Below are 27,152 nucleotides of genomic sequence, written 5' to 3'. Positions count from 1 at the left end.
GAACTAAGATCCAGTTACTAAATCATTGCGAATATAATGCAATTATTTGAATTCACCTGGATTTTGGGGAGATTTTCTTGCAATGCATCCTAGAGAAACATATCCAGGAGGAGCCTGAGGCAACCAGAAGGAGATACTTTCCACACCTCTATGTTTATATATATGTCCCATTTTTATGAAGTCTAATGGTGGTTTTAAAAGAACCCCATCATTTAGGTCATGAAGAATCAAAATTTCATTTGGAGGCTCAAATCTACATTCTAGAACATTTCAACAATAGAAGAAATGTTAATAATAGCAGTCACTTGAAGTAAAAAATAAAGAAAAGAATTATAGTAATTGACTTGTATAGTGAAGAATTGAACATGTAAGGAAGATAGTTAAAAACCAAGATTGATGTACAACAATTAAAAAATACAGATAAAGTGTGCTTTGCCTATTGAGGTATAAGTGGCATCTGTTGCTACTGCTACTATTGTTGAATGGGTGTAGCTCCAGACCGCCTAACATTAGAACATTTTCCTTGATGTGGTTGAATCAGAAGAAGATAGAAATTTGGAATAGATGCATTTCCTGGCCTAATATTAGGGACAAGCTATTGTTGATAACTAAATCCACTAGCTTGTGACAAAATTGGCATCAGATCATAAACTACCAACGAAAAAAATGCAGAATGAAGAACTTGGAAAAATTTGGAATGGTTTTCCAAGCATGACATGCTAAAAAGGGTAATTTGTTCTTATATAAGAACATAACAAATAAAAGCTGATGAATGTTGAGCTTTTCATTTCAAATCAGTCACCAAAAAAAAGTTGGCACATCCTTTTCTTCAAGACGAGCATAGAGCCATTTGCAAGGTATCAAAATTAACTTTGAATTAATTAGCATAGATTAACATCATTAGCAACAAATATATCAAAAAATATGAATATATATCGTATTTACTTGAGGTGGCATGAGTTTGGGCAGCCCTTGTCCATAGAACATTGGTTGGCTTAGACCTAGACCTCCAGGAGAGTATATAGGAAGATGAGTTGGCATAGCTTGTGCCATACCAACTGGATTTCTCATTTGTGAGAATTGTGCCTACATAAAACAATCAAGAGATGCCAAATTAGTATGGCATTTCCACTAACAAAATACTAATAATTTCAACCAACCAAATAGACATTGTGAATCAACAATTCCTAGTCATACTAGTTATAGCAATATTTTGAGTAAGAAAATACATTCCAGTAATAAACACACATTTAGGAACCCAAAAATTCCTAAATTTCTACCCAAACTTAACCATCTAACCTACTGACTATATTATTAATACCCTTCCACCCCCATAACCTCATGACCATTCTTTCCTACTCTTATAAAAAATAGTTCTTCAAGATAGCTCAAGTCCATACTAAATATATTAATGATTGAGCTTCTATATATAGTTATCTTATTTAGACTACCTAACTTTGACTTTAAGTAAATTTGCAAAATCTTAGAGATAAATTGTAACATAAGCACAAGAATTGAATATGGATCTATCTTGCTAAATTGGTTTCAAAATAAATAGCATGGAATCAAATTTTTTACCATAAAATCTACTCCTCAAAATAAGAATGAAAAGAAGTACATGCAACCTTGCTCTTCTCTCTTCTTTGTGCTAAGCCAATGCAACATAGAGTGGCTTGTTGACTACTATTTTACCTTTCATTTCTACAAGCTACATACAGAAACTTGCAATCTTAAGACAAGAGATATTAGAAGACAAGTTTTGGGAGTTCAAAATATTTAATAAACATTTACATCTGCTCAAAACAAGTCATACTTATAGCTCAAGATGCTTCATTAGGAGTTGAGAAGGCCACAAAATCAAAGCCCCAACTATAACATTCAATCAATACAATCACATAAATTTGACTTATTCATGATAAAACTGAAGTATTAATAGTTTTTGACTTGATACATTTCCTTCAACTTTAAAGAAATTGTATTGAATCAAAGCATGAACTCATCCAACCTAAACATTAGACAATCTAAAAATTACAAAAATATAAAGAAGTTTCTAAGCTGGTTATACATGAACACAAATTGAAGATAATTTCTAGCCTGAGAATAATTACAATTAGAGTTTAGTGTATAAAATATCATTATTGATTGTATGACCAAATTTCATCCTTGAAGTATCATGCATGTCCATGGTTGAATTTTGCAAGTATTCAAGTACTCACCTTTTTTTTTCTGTAGTTCATCATATTGTCCCTTTCAATCATCATGTTCCAAAGTTATGTTATTGAGTTCTTCGACTCATTCACTATATAAAGTAGCCTTCCTTTGATACCTGAGAGATTATAGAACTTAATAACATTTATGTACATCAAAATCTTTGAACATCATAAGTAAATCAAAACTTATGATTTCTTTATTTATAATTTTTCAAGTAAAAATTAGGTAAAGACTTTTACTCTTTTACTGAGGGTGGACTTGGAATTTTCATCCTTGAGTTTCCAACTACCTTTCAAATTGTTCACTAAATAAAATTTTTGAACCAATAAACTACATCTGGAAAAATAGATGGTACAAGAATTTACTCTTGTATGGAGTCCAAGCTTGGCTTTAACTCCTTTAATTGAGCCTACAATAAAGCTACTTTCTCAAGTACTCTTTCAAGGGTACTCAATTCAAGCAATTGTTTGTTTCCTAGTGTTGTTTGAAGAAAATTAGGATCAATGCCTTCAATTTGAATTCTACAAGGAGAATAGCACCACAAAAATTTATCAGCATATCAGTGTCTATTAAGAGATTGCTTCAAGTTCTAGTCCCCACATTAGAATAAAGTATACCATAGTTTGATAGCCATTCCAATCCACACATTGGAAGAGTGCAACTCACAATTCGACAGGCATGCATATGTAATAACATGCCAAAAACTAGGGCTTTTGCATGCCTAGAACTGGTTAGGCTCCAATAATGTTCCCATTTACCCATAAATCAATGAAAAAGGTAGATAAATGACTTTAGATCTATTCACAGGGTTTGACCAGGCAAGAAGAAAGGAAACCCACTGCTTAATATGTTGTTCAAGTGCTTTTCTTAGTTCTTCTAACTTTTTACAATACCCCCGGCCCTTTGCTTCCCATTCTTTAGACATCTTCTTTACATCTTCTAATTTGTATTGCATATCAACCTATAAATGAAGCATATTTTTTATTTGGTTAATAGCAAAACTATTTAATCATGCATGAACTGTCTATTTTACTAAAATCATGTATTTTTCCCATCCAGGGTTTTCAAACTCTTTATGTGAGTTTTTCATTTAAACTCAGGCATAGACCACTTGCCTCTCCTAATCCCAACTCATCCACAACCTTTTTGAGTTCATTGTATTCATTCTTGGCTTTCTCTACCTCTTCATTATGTGCATCTAATAGCTACAAAGTCAAATAGTCAAGCCTCATAATAGATGGGAAAAGAACTCATATATGTGAATATAAGACTCAAGACTATCCTAAATAAAACAATTCACAACATAAAAATGTTAAAACCATATGAGAAAATATTCATCTATATAGGCATGTATATCAAACTAGTAAAGACATAAACAAAAAACTCGTAGAAAAGTAAAACCTCTTATGTATTTTTATAGTTTTCTTGCATCACAAGTGCTTTTTGTTCAATCTCTTTAAAAGCAGTTGTTTTTTCCTCTTTCTCAGTGCTTTATTTTTCTTTTTTTGACTCAATAGCTTTCTATAATTTCTATATAGTTTTCTTGCCTATGGTAATCTAAACCTTACGACAATTTATTTATATGCTTGACTTGTCAATATCTTGCTCAAATGATGTAGACAATAAAAAATTTAGCAAATTAAACAAATAAATTTAGGAAATTTAGCATAGCCAAAAAAAAACTAATGGTACTTACACTCTGCAATTTTGCAACTTTAGATTTTTGCTTGTGTAACTTTTGTCCTCCTACATTCTCCATCTATATGAAATTAGTTTTGAATTTACTAGAAAAGGATTCTAAATAAGAAATACTAGCCTTCGAAGTTCATGAGATCTCATGTACAATAATTCAATGTGGATTGAACAAAAATCCTATCATGCTCATGGGTTGTTAGGAAAATAAGTGTTCCAAAGATTGATTAAGGAAGACAGTCAGCCTCCAAGGTGGGCTGAGGCATGGAATGGACTGAAAATCATACCATATTCATGGACTAGGAAGTTTATGAGTGTTCCCAGGCTAGAGGGTCTTATCAAGTATGCCACATAGAGATGGATGAACAGAGAATTCACCCATGTTCTCACAATACAAGGACAACCATCCTTGAGATTTATGTTCAGAAAACATTTCCAAAAAATTCTTGAAATTGATCACTCTTTAATTCTTACAAAAATTGCCTTGTCATTGATTCCAAAATATATTTAGACAAGTATGTCTATGATTCAAGGATATTATCTATAACATTAATTTCTCATAATCAATTGTAGATAGTTATGTTTATATCTAGCAAGGGATACCATCTAAACTACAAAATTTGTGAAGCATTTTGCACGTAAACATATTGGAGAAGTAAAATAATGCTCAACTCCACTAAACATAAAACATGGTCCAAAATTTCTTTATTTGCCAAGTACCTAGATCAGTCACTCCTTGGGCTACTTTGCTAAGTATTTAAGAGAACCACAAATCTCTAGTAGAAAGTTTCCTCTATTTACAATGGTTGACCTTGGACTGCTAGCTATTTTCTCTATAGCCAAGATCATTGATTTAATTTTCTTTGAAACATGAGACCATTTTGGTCAGCATTCTCCCTAGGTAGGCCAAAATGGGAACTACATTTTCAAAAATTAGATTTTTTGAAAACACTTCAAAAACTTTCAAGAAAATTAAATTGCTATTATAAAGCCAAATTATGCAACCTATGTTGGCATCTTCCCCCCCTCTCCCTCCCTCCCCACCAACCCCACCCCCCCCCCCCCCCCCCCGCCAAAATGGGAGCTCTAGAGTAGGTCATGGACATCCATCAAAGTATGATGAAAGACTATTATCGTCAAATAATTTTTATTTTTGGAAATGCAATGATAGATACATATGCAAAACACAAAAGAATAGACAAGGCACATTATTTTTCAAAAAATGTCATATGATGGAAATCCATGATTGTGGGATGTGCAGTAAATGGATATATTAAATATACGTCGTTCAAACTTGAAAAATAATAGAATTGGTAATGGTAGCTGTTAGATACATATGGAAAATATAGAAGAATAGACAAGGCATATTATTCTTGCTTTAAAGTGATGTCATCTCATGGAAATCCATGAATGTGGGATATGCAATAAATGGATATATTAAATATCCAATGTTCAAACTTGTAAAAAAATGGAATTGGTAATGGTAGCTATTGTAAATGCGAAATTGGGGGCCTTTGATCCTCACATACACTTCAACATGGTCATTACTTGTGAGATCATCCTGAAATAAACATTGTATTGTTTATTTGAAAAGTCTAACAGAGTGACCTATTGACTTCTAACTAGAAGGATTATGCCTTTGCTCTTAGAATGAGAAGCGGGCAACCAAACCTCTGGAATGAAGGATTTATGTAGCTAAATGAAAGTGTAATTGATCTAGATGAGAGATTCAATTATTAATCTAAGAAATGTAGAAGCATAGTATGCTAAATGGATGCATATTTAAAATCTAAGTGATATTACAATGAAATAAATAAAGCTATGCAAATGTGAGAAAAGTGAGTAAAATTTTTAGCATAAGTTCGATGCAAATTCCAAAAATCATCCTCTGTAATGAGGAATGGAGAGCTTCTTTTATAGAATCCAAGAGGTGATCGATGGTCAAGATTAATTGAAATGGACGGTTAAGATTGAAGAGGAGAGCAAGTCATAAAGGTAACTTCCTCATGAAAAGGGAGTTAATTGGTTGCCTTTGAGTGATAAAAGGAGTTAATTGAGTCCTTTTGAGTGATGAAAGGAGCTAACTGAGTCCTTTTTGAGTGGTAAAAGGAGTTAATTGAGTCCTTCTTGAGTGATAAAAGGAGTTAGTTGAGTGCCTATTGAGTGATAAAAGGAGCTAACTAACTCCCTTTTGAGTGATAAAAGGAGCTGACTGGTTCCTTTTTTTGAGTGAATATTTAATTTAATAAAATAGAATATGCCCTCATAAATGGATAACTTTAACTAATTGAATAATTAAATTCAATAATTAAAAAGAGGAGATATCTTATTAAATTAAATGTATTTAATTCCTTTGCATATTAGCTAAAGAGGTAATTTTAATTGAATTAAAGTAGAACACTTATAATTAAATTAATTTAAATCGATAGGTTTGTGTAGCTAATTTGAGTTGATATTTAGGAATTAAATAAACAATACGATTAATGCAAATTATAGTTTTCTGCATTTGACACCTAGGTCAAGTACCGATTATTAGAATTAGAATTGCCTAGTAAAATAGGACTTAGGAATAGTTGAATAAACCAAAGTTGGTAAATATGGCAATGTGCCAATTTTGGGGTATTACATTTTTCCCCTCTTTGAATGAACGTGTGAGTAGCACGTTCAATTCAAAGAAAATTAGATTGCATGATACGAAGATCAAGAAATGAGATTTGTTCCAAAATTGATGATACGAAGACCAATTGATAAGCTTTTAAGGACTATCTCCAGAACAAATATTAATCCGAAGGAATCCAAGCATAGCACCTAGATACCCAAAATGATAAGCATTCTAAAGGTTTCCATCAGAATGAAGTTTAACCTTTAAGGATCTAGATAGAACATCTAGATACCCGAGATTGATAATATTTAAAAGATTGTCTTTAGAATGGAGTTTAATATTTAAGGATCTAGATAGAACACCTAGATACCTAAAGGTTGATAAGAATTTAAAATACTACCTCTAGAATAGAGCTAAATCTTAAAGGATCTAGACAGAACATCTAGATACTTGGGATTGATAAGCATTTAAAAGACTATCTCCAAAACAGACCTTAATCTTTAAGGATCTAGACAGAATGTCTAGATACTTGGGATTGATAAGCATTTAAAAGACTATCTCCAGAATAGAGCTTAATCTTTAAGGATCTAGACAAATCATCTAGATACTTGGGATTGATAAGAATTTAAAAGACTATCTCCAGAATGAAGCTTAATCTTTAAGGATCCAGACAGAATGTCTAGATACCTAACATTGATAAGCATTTAAAAGACTATCTCCAGAATGGAGCTTAATCTTTAAGGATCTAAATAGAATGTCTAGATACCTGAGATTTGAAATAATGAGATATATGACAAAGATGCCAGAAAGTAGGAAACAAGATGCCCCTAGTGGCGAGATGCCCCGAATGATGAGGACATAATATGGGAACAAGATGCCCCAAGTGATGAAGATTCAGATCGATTTAAAAATTCTATTTCAATAATGTGATTATCCTGCCCCCTCAGGAGTGAAATCAAAAGATGACACACTAGAAATATGATGTAAAGTAGTAGATAAAGATATGTAAAAGAAATCTAAAATTTAGTAGAATGTAGAAGGGATTAGAATGATCAGAAGAAAATATGAAGAGATCAGAATGATATGAAGAGATACAAAAAAGATCAGAATGATCTAAAGAATATAGTAGCCAATTTGAAGAAATATTGGAAAATTTGACAAAAGTGTGATTTGAAAAGATTTCAAAATTCACAAAGTATCATAAGAAAAAATGGACTGCACTAGCATTCAATCACGCCAATTTCAAATTTTGAAAATGTGATCTTGAGCTGTTTAAGTGTGTCAGATTTTGAATTCAATCCTAAAAATGGACTCAGAGCAATTAAAATAGCCAAGAGAGTGATGAACCAATCATTTGTGCAGTTATGAAGTAACATGATACTTTGAAGAAGCTGAGAATCCCACATCACAAACAATCCAAGTAAATTAATGATCAAACTTATGCAAGAAAACCATGCAATGCAACCCTATGCTAGATACAATCTTATACTAGATGCAAACCTAGGTCTAGTTAACAAGCTTCAATAATTATCATCACTGAGCATATAGTGAATCCCAGATGTCATACAATCCCCACTGACATTGCAACCATAGGAATATGAATAGGACATCTATTCTACTTTTTTTAGGATTAAATGTAAACATTCAAGGCACAAGAAGCCAAAATGACCAGAATATTTGTCCCTTTTAATATAGCAAGTGAACATAAGCATCAGAGTATAAATGTTAGGATGACTAGAATGTTTCTTGCATATAAACACACTAGACACATGGGAGATCCCTCTTCTGCTAAGTAATCAGTAAGTGTTTTTTCCGCAATGGCCCTTCTGTCTGTAACCTAAGATAGAAGTTTCCATATACACTCGTAGTGACCCACACATTCACTTAGCAGGATGAATATCAATATTTACTATAGCATAAAGAGTTCACTCCAACAAGCAAGGAGAAGAACCAACCTCATTGATTTATCCATATAAAAGGAGTCGAGATACACAAGGGCATCCAATACAAGATGGAGGCTCTTATAGTGGACACCCCATTTATATGTACACCTCAGATCATTGGAACTAAACCACAAAAAGAAAGCAAAGAAAAGATCATGCCCCCAATCCTTGCTTCTCTAGTCAAAAATGACATCATCGAGTTGCTCAAGGAGACATGATGAAGAAAAAATGAAACAAACAAAGAAAATGCTTAGTATATCTAAACAAGTATGTCATTTTGCATTCATGTTTTTGGGATTGATGTCAAGTGTCAATGCCTAGAACATAGATGAAAGAAATCTCTTCAGTATGGTGACAATAGTAGACAAACGTAGCCAGAACAACTAGTCACTGAGGTCAAAGAGGAATCTTCAATGTGAAGAACCTAAAGAGGACCAAGAAATAGTAGAAAAATACAACCAAATTGGTTGGTGACTGACGCAAGAGAGATCTACCATTAAGGAATCTTGAAAAGTGACACGAGTAATAGTAGGTAGACACAGCTGAAACAACTAGTGACTGTCATGAAAGAGATTCTATAAGGAGAATCTTGACAAAGAGTGACACTAGCGATAGTAGGCATACATAGTTGAAACAACTGGTGACTATCATGAAAGAGATTCTATGAGGAGAATCTCAACATAGTGTGACACTAGCAATAGTAGGCAGACACAATTGAAACAACTAGTGACTATCGTGAAAGAGATTCTAGGACACTGGAGAGTAATGCCCCCGAGTTGTGACAAGACTCAATCCATGAATACATGAGCAAAAAGTAGTAAACTAAAGTAGGAAAGAAACTATACAAGGAGCTAGAAGATGCACTACAAGATGTGGCATTGGGAACAAGAGGTGCATGTTTGCTAGGTTTTCACCTTCTTGGCAAGGCTTTCATTTTATTTTTTGGCTACCATGATGCATGTTTCCAAGTTTTCATCGATGGCACTTTTTTGTTTTTCAATTCTTTTTGTATTTTTCTTTCTTTTTTTTTTTTTTTGTATTTTCCTTTTTAATTTTTTTTTTGTATTTTGCTTCTTCTTCTTTTTTTTGGTATTACCAAGGCACCTATTGCTAGGTTTTCACAAGGGTAATAATTTTTTTAGGACTTTTTGCAATTTTTAGTTTTTTTTCAGGACATTTAGATATGTACAAAGAGCTTCTAAGAGTAGATCAGCTATAGAACCCCTTTAGGTGGAGAGTGTTGACAGGCTCCTTGAGCACTTCTCCCTCAGCTATTGAAAGTTGGTAAGCACTAGATCCATACACTGCAATGATTATGTAAGGACCAAGCTAGTTTGGTTTGAACTTCTCTTTTTGGACCCGTTGTTGTTGTTACTTAGGATTTTCTCTTAGGATGAGATCAACTAGGTGGAAGTCACATGGCTTAACTCTCCTATTGTAGCTTCTTGACATTTGCTACTGATAAGCTCACAGGTGATCGCATGCCACTTGTCGACATTCATCTAGTAAGACTAGCTCTTGAAGCTGAGCTATTCTATAATCTTCATTAGTAATAAGGCCTTTCATAGAGATTCTTAAGGTAGGAATCTCAACCTCTATTGGAAGTACAACATCCACTCCATAAAAAAAGGGCATTGTACTTATTGGAGTCTTGATGCTTGTCCTATATGCTGATAAAGCTGGATTAATGTGGAGGTGCTAGTCCCTCCTAGATTTGTTGACTGTGTGATAGAGGATCTTGAGGATTGCCTTATTGGATGCCTCTACCTAACCATTCCCCTAGGGGTAATAGATAGAAGACCAATGTTGTGTGATTTTGAATCTTTTGCATAGTTCCTTAAGATCTTTATTTTTAAACTATCCTCCATTGTTAGTAATGATGGAGGATGGTACACCATACCTACATATGATGTAGTTTGTGATAAAAAGAGCTACAATTTTGCCACTTTATATTGTGAGAGGTATTGCCTCTACCCATTTTGTGAAGTAGTTTATAGCTATAATGATGAACTTATGTCCATTAGAAGAAGATGGGTGAATCTAACCCACTAAGTTGAAGACCCATTGTTGAAATGGCCACATTGTGGTAGATAAAGTGAGCTCCTTGGTTGGAGCATGAATCAAATTCCCATGGAGCTGGCACTTCTTGTAGGACTTGGCGTACTTGATTGCTTCTTGCTCCATTTTAGGCCAATAGTAACCAGCTCTAATTTGTTTGCGAGCTAGTGTCAAGCCATTTGAGTGGGATATGCAAATGCCCTCATGAACATCAACTAATGCATGTTTAGAATCTTTGGGTTCTAAAAACTAAGGAGTGTTCCATCGAGACCTCTCCTAAACAAGTCATCAACAATAATGATATACCATGAAGCATTACAAATAAGGTAGCATTTTTCATTATGGGTTAGACCATTTAGAATGGTTTGATTACAGAGATAGGAGTAAATGTGATGGTAGTGAGATGAGTCCTATCCTACAATAGAACAGATCATCCTAGAATCAGGGGTATCATAGGCTGGGTAGTGTAATGCTTCCACTAGGAACTCATGTTGGAGATCATTGTTGGGCATCTATAGCAAGGAGGTCAAAGTAGCCATTGCATCAACCACTTTTTTATTTGTTTGAGGAATTTTTTGGAAGGTGATGTGCACAAAATACTTCTTTAGGTCATCAACCATGCATTTTTAAGGGATCAATTTCTCATCCTTCATTTGATACACATCATTAATCTAGTTAATTATGAGCTAGGAGTCCTCGAAGATATCTAACTGATCAACTCTCCATTTAGCTGCAATCTTCATGCCATTAATCAAAGCCTCATATTCAGCAATGTTGTTTGTGCAAGGAAACAAAATCTTGCATGCTTTGGGTAATGAATATCTTTGTTGCATTATGAAGAGAAATCCAGCTCTAGATCCTTGTTGTGTGAAGGACCCACCAAAGAACATCACCCACATTTGGTGTGTGAGTGTTAGAATTAACTCATCAAGGAAATCAATGTTCATTAGAAGAAGAATCTGCACGAGTGCATTTGCTAGTTGATCTGCAATTACTTGTCCCTTGATAGCTTTTTGTTCAACATACTAATTGTCAAACTCACTAAGTATCATGACCCACTTAGCCAATCATCCTATGATAGCTACCTTATTGAGAAAGTACTTTAGTGGATCTATTTTAGGCACCAGCTATGTAGTGTGGCCAAGCATGTAGTGTCTCAACTTTTGGGAAGCAAAGACAACTGCCAAGCAAGCTTTCTTAATGATGTTGTAATTCTTCTCATAAGAGATTAGCATGCAACTCAAATAATAAATAGCTCTCTCCTTGTTATCATTGCCTCTTGAGCTAATAAGATTCTCAAAGATGTTTTAGTTGCTGAAATGTACAAAATCAAAGGCTTCCCATAGATAGGATGCATCAAGATCGGTGGATTAGCAAGATATTGTTTTATCTGTGTTAAGCTTTGCTCACAATCTTGACTCTAGTTGTATTTGAAACCCTTGTGTAAAGTTTTTGTTAAAGGTTGTGATCTATCTACTAACTGTGAGATGAACCTATGGATAGATTGGAATCTTCCTTGTGGGCCTCTCATCTAGCTAATGTTACAGGGTGGAGGCATATCCATGATTGCTTGAACCCTATCTAGATCCACCTCAATTCCTTTTGTAGACACAATGTATCCTAGTAGTTTTTTTGATGTGATGCCAAATGCACATTTCTTAGGATTGAGCCTCAGATTGAACTTTTCCATGTGATCTAGGATGGGTCCAAATCTTGCAAATGAGTATTACATTTAGCAGTTTTGACCAAGGTATCATCCACGTAGTCCTCCATGGTATTATGCATCATGTCATGGAAAATTGTAGTTACTGCTCTCTAATAAGTTGCACCAGCATTTTTCAAACCGAATGGCATTACGTTCCAACAAAAGGTTCCCCATGCACATGTAAAATAGGTTTTCTCCTGGTCTTTTGGCACAATTTTTATCTAATTGTAACCAAAAAACCCATTCATTAGTGAGTACATCTCATAGCTCACTGTCATGTCCACTATCATATTAATTTTGGGAAGTGAAAAATTTTCCTTAGGACATGCCAAGTTGAGATCATGAAATTCAATACAAACTCTGATAGATTTATCATGCTTGGAGACTGGAACAATATTGGATATCCATTCAGTATAATCAATTGCATGGATGAAACCAGCTTTCAAAAGTTTCTCCAATTCTGCTTTGATGAGCAATGCAACATGAGGATGCATTTTTTAAAGTTTCTGTTTAACTAGTTTGATGTCTTGTACAATGGCCAAGAAATGCATGATAAGATCATGATCCAATACTAGCATGTCAGAATATGTCCACTCAAAATTTATCTTCTTCTCTTGGAAAAAGGCAATGAACTCTTTATTTTCTTCATGTGACAATGATTGTGCCAGATGTATCATATGAGGATGTTCTTCTATGCCTAAGTTGATTGGCTATGTTGGCTCTATCAACACTAATGATCTCTCTTGAAAGTGACTTGGAAGTGCATCAAATATCTCATCTACAAGCACCTCAGAGAGGATTTCACCCTTGGATACATCTTTTGTTTTTACTTTTTTAGATTTTGACACTGCCACAATGTGATTTTCATCATCAAACCTTTTGCATTTTTTCTTTTTTATTGTATGACTAAGATATTTGATGTCAACTTTAGTCATGTTGATGCTCTATTCATTGGTGGAAGATGTTACAGGTTTGACAGTGTTTAGTTAGCAGGCAAGAGCATAGTCACTCTAGAATGTGGGGACTTCACTAGATGCATTAGGGTTGTAATCTATAAGCTCAAGATGTGTGAGTGAAAGAGTAGTGATGGGGTCAATTGCATTCATGATATAGTCATTAAGTGCTTGGGCTAGAAATTCAAGACCTACAGTGACTTCATCCACAGGTATGTTTGAAGGCCTCTGTGTACTAATGTCAACAATTAACAACTCTAGGACACTAGTTGGATCAGACCCATCTGACCTAACCCTAGATGTTTGATCCACTTCAATTTGGTTTTCATAGACATGAACTTGGTCAATGTCTTTATCAGTAGTTGCTTCTAAAAGAGAGTTAAACTCATATTCCTTAGAATCAGTGCTAAATGGCGAGAGAATGTAGAACTCCCCAACAGTGATAGGGACATACACTCCTTCATCTTCTAGATTTTTACATAGGTCCTCAATATGTAACACCTGACTAGACTCACCTTGTTCTAAATGGGCATGATGTGAATTAGTATTGTCCTCAGAAGAATCACTAGTACCATCCATAGTGCTAACACATGGCACAAAGTAATCTGGCTCAACAAAGAATTTAGCAAGATCATGAGGAATAGGATAAGGATAGGGATCCTCATCATCAAATTGTTCCTCTTGAGTGTTAGACTAGACTTGTGACTCGTTTCGAGATGAACTCTCAGGTTCTGGTATGAATTTATTAGGTCCCAAATGGAAAGGAACCTTCTTAAATCCTAGACCAGTTGTATCATTGTTTCTTCAAGTTGTTGCCTTGATAGGATCAATTAGGCCATTGTTATTGCACCTAATAGGGCTAGTTCCCTTGAAGCCAAAATTCTTCATGATTCTAAGACTAGGCCCATATTTTTCAAGAGTGATTTCTTAAGCTTGCTCTATTAAGTCTACTAGAGTCTCTTCTTTGTAAAGCCATGCAAAAATGGCTCTATTTTCACTTTCATCCTCTCAGGAAACTATAGCCTTGACAAAAGTGTCATTATACTTGGTTTGAGATGTTAGCACAAATGACTTCTTTGCCTCTGAGGGTCTCCCATAATGACAAGGAGACTCTGGAAGAGATGTAAATGATAGCATTAGTTCAATATGATACTCTCCCATGCCAGTTTCTTTCAGTTTGAATGACTGCTCGATTTGTTTTAGCTTATTGTCATGATAATCAATGGATTCCTAGTTAGTAGGGATGAAATTTTTAGTAACTTTGAGCATATTGCAAGTATAGCTAGTAGTGGTAGGAATAGTAACTTCAGAGCCATGAAATGGGAATTTGATGCATTAGTGAAATATGGATGGCACAATGCACATCTCATGTATCCATGGCCATCCTAACAGAATGTTATAAACCAAGGGAATGTCAAGCACCTGATAGGTGACATCCCTTTCTATAGGACTAACACAAATGGGTAAGACCACAAGACCTAGAGACTTTGTTCAACTTCATCATATGCTTTGATGGTGATCTTACATCAAGGATCAATAGAGTCCTTAGAATAATTCAATTGTCTAAGAAAAGTAGCAGAGACAATATTTAAGCCAGCGCCATTATCGATGAGTACCCGATGAACACGTGTCTGATGTATCATAACCTCAATTTATAGAGATTGATTGTGTGGGTGACTCAGTGAGTTATAATCCTCCTTAGAGAAAGTCATAAGATAAGGTGAGGTCAAGTGACCTACCATGGATTGAAATTGCTGAAGATCAAGATCTTGAGGAACATTTACCTCAGTGAGGGCTTTGTCCAGAATCTTCCTGTGAGCAGGTGAGATTTTAAGTAGCTTGAAGATAGAGATTTGAGCATTATTTCATTTTAGTTGATCAAGAACACTATAGCTAGTTGTTTAATTCATTTTGAGTTTTGCACCTTTTCCTGACAGACTAGCAAGGGCTTTGTCTTTATGTTGTTTAGGATTAGGATTAGAAGGCATAGGGCCTTTGAGCACCAATTTGGCATGAGAGTGGGTAACAACATTAGCATAGTGTTGCAAAGGTGTGTTATCCATTATGTTGGAAGTAGGGCCCCTCAAGACAAATGGTGTCTTGGGTTTATTGTTATCTTGTTTGCCCTTAATGGTAATGACAATACAGTATTTAGAATCTATAGGTTCAAACATGTTGATCACATTGTTATCATTGGAGTATGCATAGTTGACCTTGTTGTTGGGTTTTGGTTTTGAAGTCTCTCCTTTTTCATAGGCTAGGAAAAGCTCTTTGAATGCCTTGTGATCTAAGTTCTTGTTATGTCCATCTACCACAAGTTCACCAGCATCAATCATGTCCTAGACTTTATGGTGCAAGTTTATGCAGTTGATAGTTTTGTGTCCCTTATTTTGGTGATACTCACAAAATGAGGTTTCATTCCACCATGGTGGGCATGGTTTCGGATCATAGGGACAAGGGTTGTCCAGTGGTGAAATAAGCTTGTGTTGGAGAAATGTTTTGTAAATAACATCCAAAGGTTCACCCAAGGGTGTATACTCTCATTTAGGGCATGTAGCCCATGAGTTTCTTGGTCTGTTCATGGATGTCTTATTGTCAGGATAAGGTTTCTCAATATTGTTAAATGCATTGAGACTATCTGTGATATTAAATGCTACCTTAGCAAGCTTAGGAGTGACATTGTCAACAACCCCATGATGTACAATTTCTCAATTCTTGTTGACATACTTGGGTTTGTCCTTGTTAAAGGTGGAGCCTTTTTTTGTGTCTTTCTAAAAAGTAAATTCATCCTTCTTGACCATGAATTCCTCTATGCAAATAGCCTATGTGACCATGTCTTCAAAGGTATGTGGACCTTGAAGTTGGACTCTATACCCAAAATTAGGTAGGAAGTTATCCATAAAGATGTCAAGTTTTTCTGTTTCTGGGATTTTGCATGAGTATTTAGTATACAATTGTCTCCACCTCTGAACAAATGGGAGGAAAGGTTGCCCAATCTTCTTCTTAAGATTACATATATCTCAAATGTTAACAAGGTGTTGAATGTTATGAGAATATTGATGGACAAACAAGTTGGCAATTTCATCAAATGTTTTGATACTAAGAGGCAAGTGTGAAAACCACTCAATAGCTTGACCACCTAGACTTCTTGGGAATAAACACATGAGATACATCTGATTATGCATAAATTCCATAGACAAGGCACTGAATTCCCACAAATGATCTTGGGGAATCGATACTTCCAAAGTATTTATCATATTTAGGTAACTCTACTCCTCTTGGAAAAGGAGGCATGTCTATGCTTTTGTCAAATAGAAATGGACAAAGAGCGTCTAAGGTGTATGTTTTCGTGGGTTTGTCTTTCTCATGCATCATCTGAGCCAATTGGTCTTGCATAATTTTCAGTTGCTTTTGGATTTTGGAAGTCTCAGTTTCCTCTTTAGGCATGATGATAGTTTCCACATTGAAATGATGGAGTAGCTTAGCTCCCTCTTGGGCAAGTTTGAGAAAGTATTTTTCTTTCTCTTCGTTGAGTAGAATTTCCATGACCTTTTGAAAGTTTTTGTCTTTACGACACTTTGCTATGTGTTCAGGAAGTATTTCCACCTCTTTATGCTCTTTATCAATGTCATGGTCTTTTTCTTTGTCATTCCTAGTTTGGTCTTGGTTTCTACTATGTTCACCATGTTTAGGTTCGTAATCAGCCATTGTTGGAACATTTTCAGTTTCAATATGTTGTGATTGGAAAGGTCCTTTTAAAAAGAATTCAGATATGTTGTTTGGAGATGTGGGACCTTTGCTAGTTTTAGGATCCTCTTAATACAAGGGATTCCTAGTTTGTTGCAAGTTTATAGAGAATGTTCTATGGATCCGAGATGATTTGATAGGTGAGGGGGATCATGAAGATTCCTCACTAGATGAACTAGAGATAACCATGTATGGATTAAATAGTGACCTCTACCATGCTTAGTACCCCTAGCTCTACCTCATCTAGGTCTTTGGGGATAAAACACTTTTCTAGTTCTTGTTGCGATAGTCATAGACAACGACAAAAAGCAAAAGCTTAAACAAGGACCACACTAGAACATAGTCTCAAAAACAAAGCAAGATAAGGGTGTTGTATACTAAGGTATGAGTCATCTGTGTAATGGATAGAATAGCAAAAGATTATGACTATCGTGACACAAAGTATGACAAGCACCAAAGACCAAAGACAAAGTGAGCAAGAGACAAGACTAGTTTATGTGTAGGTCACAAGTTGTTAGCTAAGTAGGAAGCCACTGTTTGACATTGTTTGCAAATAGAAAAGAGGTAAAATGTTGTAAATAATAGACCAAATTTAGAGCACAAGTAGATATTAAATTTTGAAGTGATTGTTCTCGACAAATTTGTTGGTTGTTTTGATAGATTTCAGATAGGCAGTAAGATTATTTTCAAGTTTTGGGTAGCATTTTAGTTGTTTTGAACAAGATAATTAGTTTCTAGATAAACACAAGGAGCAAGCAGTAGTTTCAAACAACCCAATCAAGGACAAAGAAACTCGAAGCAGTGGGGAAGTCTCGAGGTTTAGTTTGTTTGACAAGTTTGGAAAATGTTTAAAGACTCAATAACAAACACGCTTTTATCCCTTAAAAAAAATTGGTAGAGAAGGCAAAACCTTTGTCCCTCAACTTATGTGCATGCATGCACCTCATACAGTCGTGTCACCCCCTAGAGGGCACCCATGTTTTTGGTGTATTTAAAGGGCTTGATAACATATACACTAAATGAACACCTTTTTGGTAGGGTTCAAGCATGTATACCACCTTCAAACGCCTAGTTGCATGCCTACGGTGAGTTCTACAAGAGAGATTCTTCCCCCTCCTTGCACAAAGATTATGCCTCCTTTCAGAGGTGAACTAGGTAGCAACTAACTAAGAGGTTTTTACTTGGCTTTCATTCATACTAATCCTTGATGGCTTCACAAGTGAAGTTGAGGCCAACAACCCACATCAACATCTGTAAGTGCACACTATTGACTAGCAAGATTGGGGCCGACACCAACCAGTGTAGTTTACAAAGCCTCTTCTTGATATGTGATATCAAAATGAAGAAGAGGAAATTAATATGGCTTTGGAGTCTTTCACTCAACAAAGCTTCTTTATTATAGTGAGGTGGAATCTCTAGTGAAAAGAGTGTGCTCACTTGGGTCATTCCCAAAGGTTGGATCACTCTGGCAGACCCTCTAAAGAATTGACTCAGACTAGTGGTTCAAATCTAAGGGTCAAAGTTTTTGATTTCCCTCAAGGGGAAAGAGCATACTCCTCTACCTTGTTTCTTCACCCAAACACGCAAGACATGTTAATGACCAAGTTAGCTTAATCGATCCCATCTTGTCCTATTCCAAGACTTTGATCCCCTAAAAGGAAATTATCATCTCTTCATTAAAGGCTTCATTTGGGAGAACCATTATCTTTCTTGCCTCCCTCTGATGTCATCTTTTAGAGGCTTCTAGGTTTTTGATTTACCCTTGGTCATGACCTCCAAGTGGTAAAGAGCATACTCCCCTATTCCCCTATCTTGCACCCTATGAAGTTCACAAGCCCTATTTATACTAGGTGAAAAGCAATAAAAGAAGACACAACATTTATGTGGGTTTGAAACAAATCTTTATCATGCATATCTTTGACAAGCGTCCTGCATTCACACAGTCAATATATGTTCCAAGTATTTGGATAAAAGGTATCTTCGTCAAGCATCCTGCAAACCACAATTAAGTAGTTGAAAACTAGAAATTAGAAACAAAATGGTTCAAAAAACAACATTAGTCAAATGGAAGCTTAACTATGGGAAAATAAAATTTAACTTTTTTTGTTCTTTTTGATACCCATAAAATAGGTTAAAAAAAGCCAAACCTATGAAAAAGTCAAAAGTCAAAATTTGAAAAACATTCTCTTTTTTTTTTTTTTTTAAATTATAGATTTTTCAAAGCATCTTGCAAACTACTGTTAAGCTATAGGAAATTTTTAGTCAAACAAACATCTTGATAAACTGGAATTTGAAAACCTGTAATTCGCATTTCTGTTGCAAAATTTTGTGCGAAATCATGCATAGACCCGTGCAAAAAAATGATGTGCACCGCACAAGAATCCACACAATTATGCACTTTTTTGCTCAAGAAAGTGTAGAGGAAGACATGAAATCTTTAGGTCTTCACACAAAAAATTAGCTTTTTTACGCGAAAATCTAGAAACTTGTACAGATAGAACAATAAAAATGTAGAAAATATAGAAAATGAGGCTAGAAAATTTGATTTTTTGAGCCCCATAGTGGGTGCCAAAAATGTATATGTGAAATTAGGGGCCTCTGATCCTCACATACACTTCAACATGGTCATTACCTATGAGATCATCCTGAAATAAATATTGTACTATTTATTTGAAAAGTCTAACAGAGCGACCTCTTGCTTTCTAACTAGAAGGATTATGCCTTTGCTCTCAAAATGAGAAGCGGGCAACCAAACCTCTAGAACGAAGGATTTATGTAGCTAAATGAAAGTGCAATTAATCTAGATGAGAGATGCAATTATTAATCTAAGAAATGAAGAAGCATAGTATGCTAAATGGATGCATATTTAAAATCTAAATGATATTACAATGAAAGAAATAAAGCTATACAAATGTGAGAAAAGTGAGTAAAAATTTTAGCATAAGTTTGACACAAATTCCAAAAATCATCCTCTGCAATGAGGAATGGAGAGCTTCTTTTATAGAATCTAAGAGTTGATCGCTGGTCAAGATTAATTGAAATGGATGGTTAAGATTGAAGAGGAGAGCCATTCATAAAGGTAACTTCCTCATGAAAAGGGAGTTAACTGGTTGCCTTTGAGTGATAAAAGGAGTTAACTGAGTCCTTTTGAGTGATAAAAGGAGCTAACTGAGTCATTTTTGAGTGATAACAAGAGTTAACTGAGTCCTTCTTGAGTGATAAAAGAAGTTAGTTGAGTGTCTATTGAGTAATAAAAGGAGCTAACTAACTACCTTTTGAGTGATAAAAGGAGCTGACTAATTCTTTTTTTTTTAGTGAATATTTAATTTAATAAAATAGAATATGCCCCCATAAATGGATAACTTTAACTAATTGAATAATTAAATCCAATAATTAAAAAGAGGAGATATCTTATTAAATTAAATGTATTTAATTCCTTTGTATATTAGCTAAAGAGGTAATTTTAATTGAATTAAAGTAGAACACTTATAATGAAATTAATTTAAATTGATAGATTTGTGTAGCTAATTTGAGTCGATATTTAGGAATTAAATAAATAATATGATTAATGCAAATTATAGTTTTTTGCATTTGACACCTAGGTCAAGTAGTGATTATTAGAATTAGAATTGCCTAGTAAAATAGGACTTAGGAATAGTTGAATAGACCAAAGTTGGTAAATATGGCAATGTGCCAATTTTGGGGTATTACAACTGTAAGAAAACATTTCACTACTTCTTTAGCCTACTTCTAAGTTATGGTAAAATGCCACCTTGGGATAACGATATGGACATCAAGCAAAGCATAGAGGTTAATGGTGGAAGTCTCCCTCTCCAGCCAGTAGAATCCTATCAAATCTATAGTTGTGCATCAAGATGGTCTAGAATGGGAAGATCTCTATAGAAATTTGGTACATAAAGAACCTATAGTCAGCTCATATTTAAACCAATATCAAGATTCTAGAACATCCCCACACAGGACATAGCGATTCTCCACATATCAACAAAATTAACATCTAGAATAAATTTTTAAGGTTCAACATTCTCAAAACCTCCAAATATTTTTGCAAAAGAAAAATCTATTGACCACAATAGTCTGAATCAAATAGTCCTAATTGACAACACCATAAATCTATTCTCTTCACCCTCAAAACACCCTTTAATGTGAACAACCCTAAAATACAACCTATTATACATTTTTTGGTGCATTTACATCCTCGAGGAAATCAAAATTACACACATCTTACATTGATTAAATCTTTGTCTCTTGTGCATTTTTTTCAAACAATTTTAGTGCCTTTTGTATGTTCACATTTTGATGCCTTCTAACTTAGTATTACTTACATATTCTAATACATTTACTTTTTAATTGTAATTTGATGAACATTGATACCATGACATAGAGCTCCCATTTGGCAAATGCACTATAAGGATGTTGCAATTATAAAGTGGGTCAAGTATATGTATTTTTGTGCTTTCTCCACTGTTTAGATTCTTGTAAGTTCAACATTAATCCTTTTAAACCTAATTATTTTAGGTTTTTATTTTTTCTTTGGTTTTTATGTGGTCAATGATGACATTACTATCAAATCAATGGTAGTTATGAATATGTGAAATGGATGGATGTAGCAATAGTAAGGCAATACTTATCTTAGTTTATGGCCCCAACGTAAAAGTCAATGTGTTGATCATACTGTCCCAACTCTTTACATGAAGCAAACATTAGAATTGTGAATGACATGGTTTTGGCTAATGTCTCAAATTTTGTCCCATATATCTCTTCTTTTAATTTAGGCTAGCTGTTTATTATTATTTGGATTTATATAAAGGAGGTTGCCTTCCTTGTCAATAATACACACATATTCATATGCAAATACATATACTGACATATACAATACTCATAAGTATACATATAGATTATATACATATATAAAATAAATTGTGCTCCATCATAATGGAAATAACATAAAATGTAGTCATTGGATGGAATTAATAAACAAAAAATGGTTGTCATACAACAGATAGTAAACAATTGAAATATTGATAATTGTGGAATTGTCTTATGCCTACGTTTGTCAATCAAATATCAAACCTAAAACTCATAAAATTTTATATACTGAAGATGTCTTAAATTAACTAAACAAATATGTCTACACAGTCAATTGATGGATCTAAATTTTATTTGGTCAGGAGATACATGAATAGGGCTATCCCTTGTGGATTTGGGTTAAACATTAGCCGAGGTGTGATTCGAGCCTAAAACCTCTCCATAAGATTGCATTTTTCTCCTCTTTTCTTCTGTAACAACATTTATAAAAAAATCCTTTAAAATAATTTACTTCTATGCTAAACAAACCTTAACAAACTTGTAAAACAATGATAGAAAATCATCGTGGCTAAATAGGGCCATCCCTTATCGTTCAGCTTTGGATTAACAGGTGCCACTGGAATTGAGCCACCTGTGTGACTCAAACTTGAGGCCTCTCTTCCATGAAAACTCATCATTCACACAATTCAAATGAAACCCTAACTCAAACAAAAACCCATAACCTAGACACAATGAACAAAAAGATGGAGGAGGAAAAAATGGCAGAAAAATGGTACCTTGATTCCTTGCCTCTTCCTTGATTCATGCCTCTTCTCCTAAATTGCTTGTGCAACTCCCGTGTGCACTCCACGAGGGTTATTGAGCCCAATGTGCCTATTAGATATTAGATCAAAGAAGCTGATCAAAAGTTTGAAACCTTTTGTTTGATGCATTAGAAAAGGAAATGTGTTTTAGCAATAAAGTTGAAGAAAGAAAAAGGATAAATAGCAGAGGGTCAAAGACTATATGGATTATTAATGCTGATGCAACAATTGAGAAATAATAATGCATGGTAATTCATCAAAGAATGCACATCAAATTAATTTTCAATATGAGGCAAGCTGGAATATGTTCACCATAAAACTATCCAAAGGTTTCAAGTTTCCTTTTAGATTTAGAAAAAATAGTAGCTTATATGTTTTTGAGAGAATCACTTTTTTCTTCATGAGTGAAAAAATGGGGTATTATTATGTACATGTTGGAATATCTCTCAAGGTTACAAGAATATCAAATGCACATGTTTTATTAAGACCAACTACAACATCTTCAAAAACAAAGAAATAGTGTTTTTAGTAAAGTTCATCTATATTAGCAGACATGGGAATAAAAGCATATTGAGGGTTTGAACAATGAGAAGAGACTAAAAGAAAATGATGGAAGTTTCAGTTCAGAATCAAGATAGATGTGTAGTTTCAGCTATCAAATAATGGAAGGTCAAATTATCAGAACCATTGACTTTCTATGAAATTCATTAAACATGAACCATAGAAAGATGCTACAAAAGGATGAAGCAAGCTGAATGCTCATCTACATCTCAATATTCTACTATTTTTCAAAATGATTGCAAGAATACATATAGCCATCATGGGGATTTATGAACATTTTTTTGTGTGAGATAACAATCTTCAACCATGTAGATAAACATGATGCTACAACAATAAGTAATGAGAATCATGTTATTTTATCAAATATAGCCAAATGGAAAGAGAAATAGAATCTGAAAAGCTTTCAGTAATATTCAAAGCAACATTTTCCATCAGGTACAAGGTTTGAATCTATAGCTACATAATTTGTAGAGATATCCATAAATCTCCATAATGTACTACTTCAAAAGGAATTCCAAATGAAGATGGAAAAACCCTCATTAGCAGGAATGAAGTTCAAAATAAGAAAGCATGAGAACCCATAAGGCATTCGCTAGTGTTTACATGTATCTCATAGAATTTGAGAGCCTTTTAGCAAGAGTAAAGAAAGAGAGCAAATACCCACAAGGGTTTTTGTGAAAATGAAGCGATAATTCATAGCCACAAGAAAGAGCTACAAATCTTCTTTAATATTGGTGGCCAAGGAAAGTTCAAACATCTTAAACTCAAAATTCTAGAAAGAATTTAAAGCCACATACTCATAGCCAAGTCTAAAGAGTTTGTAAGTAAAAGTTTCTCAATACTAGTCAAGATAACCCAAAAAATAGAAAATAAAATGAACAAGCTAAGCCTTTAAATCAAGGAGATATGTATCAGCAAAGAAGCACATTTCATGGAAAAGAGAAATAAGTAACAACAGTTTCCAAAAGTTCCCAAGTTATTATTAACTTGCAATAACAAATCCAGATCTAGTGATGGAAAATTAAATGTTTCCCAAAAATTAAAGATAACTTATCACTATTTGAAAACTTTGTCTCTTCATGAATGACGGCTAGAATAGCAGAAGGAAAAAAATCTTCAAAATAAGAAAGACAAATGTCTAAGTTGAGGCCATGTTTTGTGATGGCCAAAGACTCCAGCAGGAGTTAATAATGTAGTGAAAGACCAAGCACAAAATGCTCCAGTAAAACTCCAGGAGATCAGACCAATTCATGGCTATAGGTGAAGACTCCAATGTGCCAGTGAAATGTTAAAATAGGTAGGATAAACTCTAAAGACAAAGCTCCAAATCTTTAATCCAAGTAATAGAAAGAATAGAGATTCCCACCTCTTAGGAAGCATGCACTCTGTGTTAAACAAATAGCAAATTTGCAAGTAAAAAATTTTTTATTTTAACACAATGAAGCCCGTGTTGGTCAAAATTTTGACCAACACAAGCATGGATTTAAGAAAAAAGATGTTTTTCCTTGCATATTCCAACCAATTTGACCTCATTTTAATAAATGATCAAAAATTTTGGTCTAAAAAAGGGTCAAATGTACTAGTGAAATGTAGGACATTGATAGGCTTTGCAAGTTCTTCCCCTTTGAGAGTAGATAGTTGATAAGCAACAAACTCAAATAATGTTGTGATAGTGTACAATCCTAACCAATTAGGTTCAAACTTTCCTTTCTACTCTCTATGCTACTAATTTTTTGGATTCTCTCTAGGCACAAGTTCACCTAATTAGAACTCTTGAGGATGAACTTTCTTGTCATAGGTAGTATGAATGCGCTTCTAGTAAGCCCTTATGTAATCAAAAGAAGCCTTGTGAGGTTCATCAAGAGTTTATAGTTCCTTTACTTGCATAGCTCTATGGTCATCAATTATCAACCCATATAAGGAGATTCACAAGGAGGGGATCTCAACTTTTAATGGGAGGACAACCTCAGATCCATAGACTAAAGAAAAGGTTGTGGCCCCTATAGGAGTATATATCATAGTTATATAGGTCCATAATGTTGGATTAATTTTTAAGTGTCAATCTTTCCTTGACTTGTGAACCATTTGGTGTCAGATTTTTAGCAATGTTTTGTTGGAGGCCTTAGCTTGGTTGTTCCCTTGAGGGTAGTAGATTCAAGACCAATGTTGTTTGATTCTAAATTTCATGCATAGTTGTTTGAAGTCCTTGTTCTTGAATTATCCTCCATTATCTATAATAATGTAGGATAGAATGCCATAGCAAAAAATGATGTGATTTAGTATAAACAAGGAAACATGTTTACTTGTAGTAGTGGATAGAGGCACAACCTCAACCCATTTGGTGAAATACCCAGTTGCTATGATGATGAACTTGTGGCCACTAGATGAACTTGGATGAATTTTTCTTACCAAGTCAAATTCCCATTTTTGAAATGGCCAAGATGTCATAGAGGGAATCGACTCATGATTCAGAGCATGAATTAGATTACCATGAAGTTGACATTTCTTATAGGACTTAGCATAATGAACAATGACAACTTGTATGGTTGGCCAATAATAACCTTCCCTAATTATTTTTTGACCAAGTGCAAGGCCATTAGAATGTGCCCCAAAAATTTCATCATGGACTTCGGTTAGTGCCTTTTCAGACTCTTCTAGCTCAAAATAACTAAGCAACATTTTGTCTAGACTCTTCCTATATAAGTCACTAGAGACAAAAGTGTAATGTGAAGCATTGCAAAGGAGTTGGCATTTTTAGTTGCATTTGAGGGTTTCAGGAATAACCTAATCACATAGGAAAGAGAAGATAGAAGCATGGTGGGAGGAATCATGGCATACAATAGTGCAAATCACCTAGTTATCTAAGGAATCATAGGTAGGATGACATAGGATGATGGTGTGTATACAAAAAGTTTCACACTTCTATAAACCAGTATTCTTGAGAATACCCATGAAAGAGGGAATCTCAAGAGGCAAATTATAGATCTCTATATATAATGTGCAAAGGCTATGAGATGGTGGCTCTTAAATGAACCAAACCATGCAACCCTTGCAAGATGCACTATAGAATGAGAGATTCAAAGATGGGAGCAAGAATTCTAGCATCCAAGAACCTAAAATAAAATGCAATGCAAATGCAAGCTATTCTAAACGAAATGCAAGCTAACAAAGAGAACTAAGCTAAATCATAAAGGAAACTAAGCTAAAAAGTATGTCATAATGTATGTAGAATAAAAGCTAAGATAAAATGAAAAATGTAAGAATGCTCCAAGTCTACAAAATCACCAAGAAAACCTACAGCATAACAATAGCATGAGAGAATTAGATCTTTGAATGAGGAGAGAGCCCTCCTTTTTAAAGAAAAATGGACCATAGAGATTAAGAGGAAAAAGAGGCTTAATCAAGGGAGAAGATTGCATCTTGAGTGATCCAAGTGCACAAGCATATCAACTAATCACAATTAATGGTTGAATTTTGAGAGGGTTTGAAATGTGTGAAGGAGAAGTAAGTTTATTTTAAAAATAGAAGATCCCTCCCACCTGGAAAATTGTGCATTCATGTGTAGACAAAAATGCCTTTTCTTTTATTTCTAAAATAGGAACAATGCTTTATGTGTGCACACTTAAGGTAAATGGGAAGTGGGGATTTTTATTTAATTAAAATGGAGCATGTTCTTTTAATTGAATTGAGACTTTGGATAAAGTGATCACACCATAGGTTATAATTGAATAAATATTTTTTTGGAGATTTGATCAAGGATAAGCATTAGACAAATTATTCAAAAATGCTAGAAAGGGGTCTCATAGTCTAGATGACCATTTTTGGGTGATTATAGTAGGAGCATCATGAGTTTTCTTAGTGACTACTTTGGAGGTCATGGAGAAATTCTTGATAGTTTCTTTGGAGAGTACTTGGAGTGTCACTTAGAAGAGGTGCTCAACAATCTTGGAGGTGCTCGATCATTGAAAACACTCAGCATGCATTAGAAGCTTAGTGATGCTTGGTTGCAGTGTTGATTGCATAACTTGATCAATGAAGGGACTCGATCAC

Source organism: Cupressus sempervirens, chromosome 6 (assembly GCF_028749045.1).
Source record: "Cupressus sempervirens isolate cs-2001-9-10 chromosome 6, ASM2874904v1, whole genome shotgun sequence".
Classification (NCBI taxonomy): domain Eukaryota; kingdom Viridiplantae; phylum Streptophyta; class Pinopsida; order Cupressales; family Cupressaceae; genus Cupressus; species Cupressus sempervirens.
The sequence above is the reverse complement of the archived record's forward strand: the minus strand, read 5'-3'. Positions refer to the sequence as shown.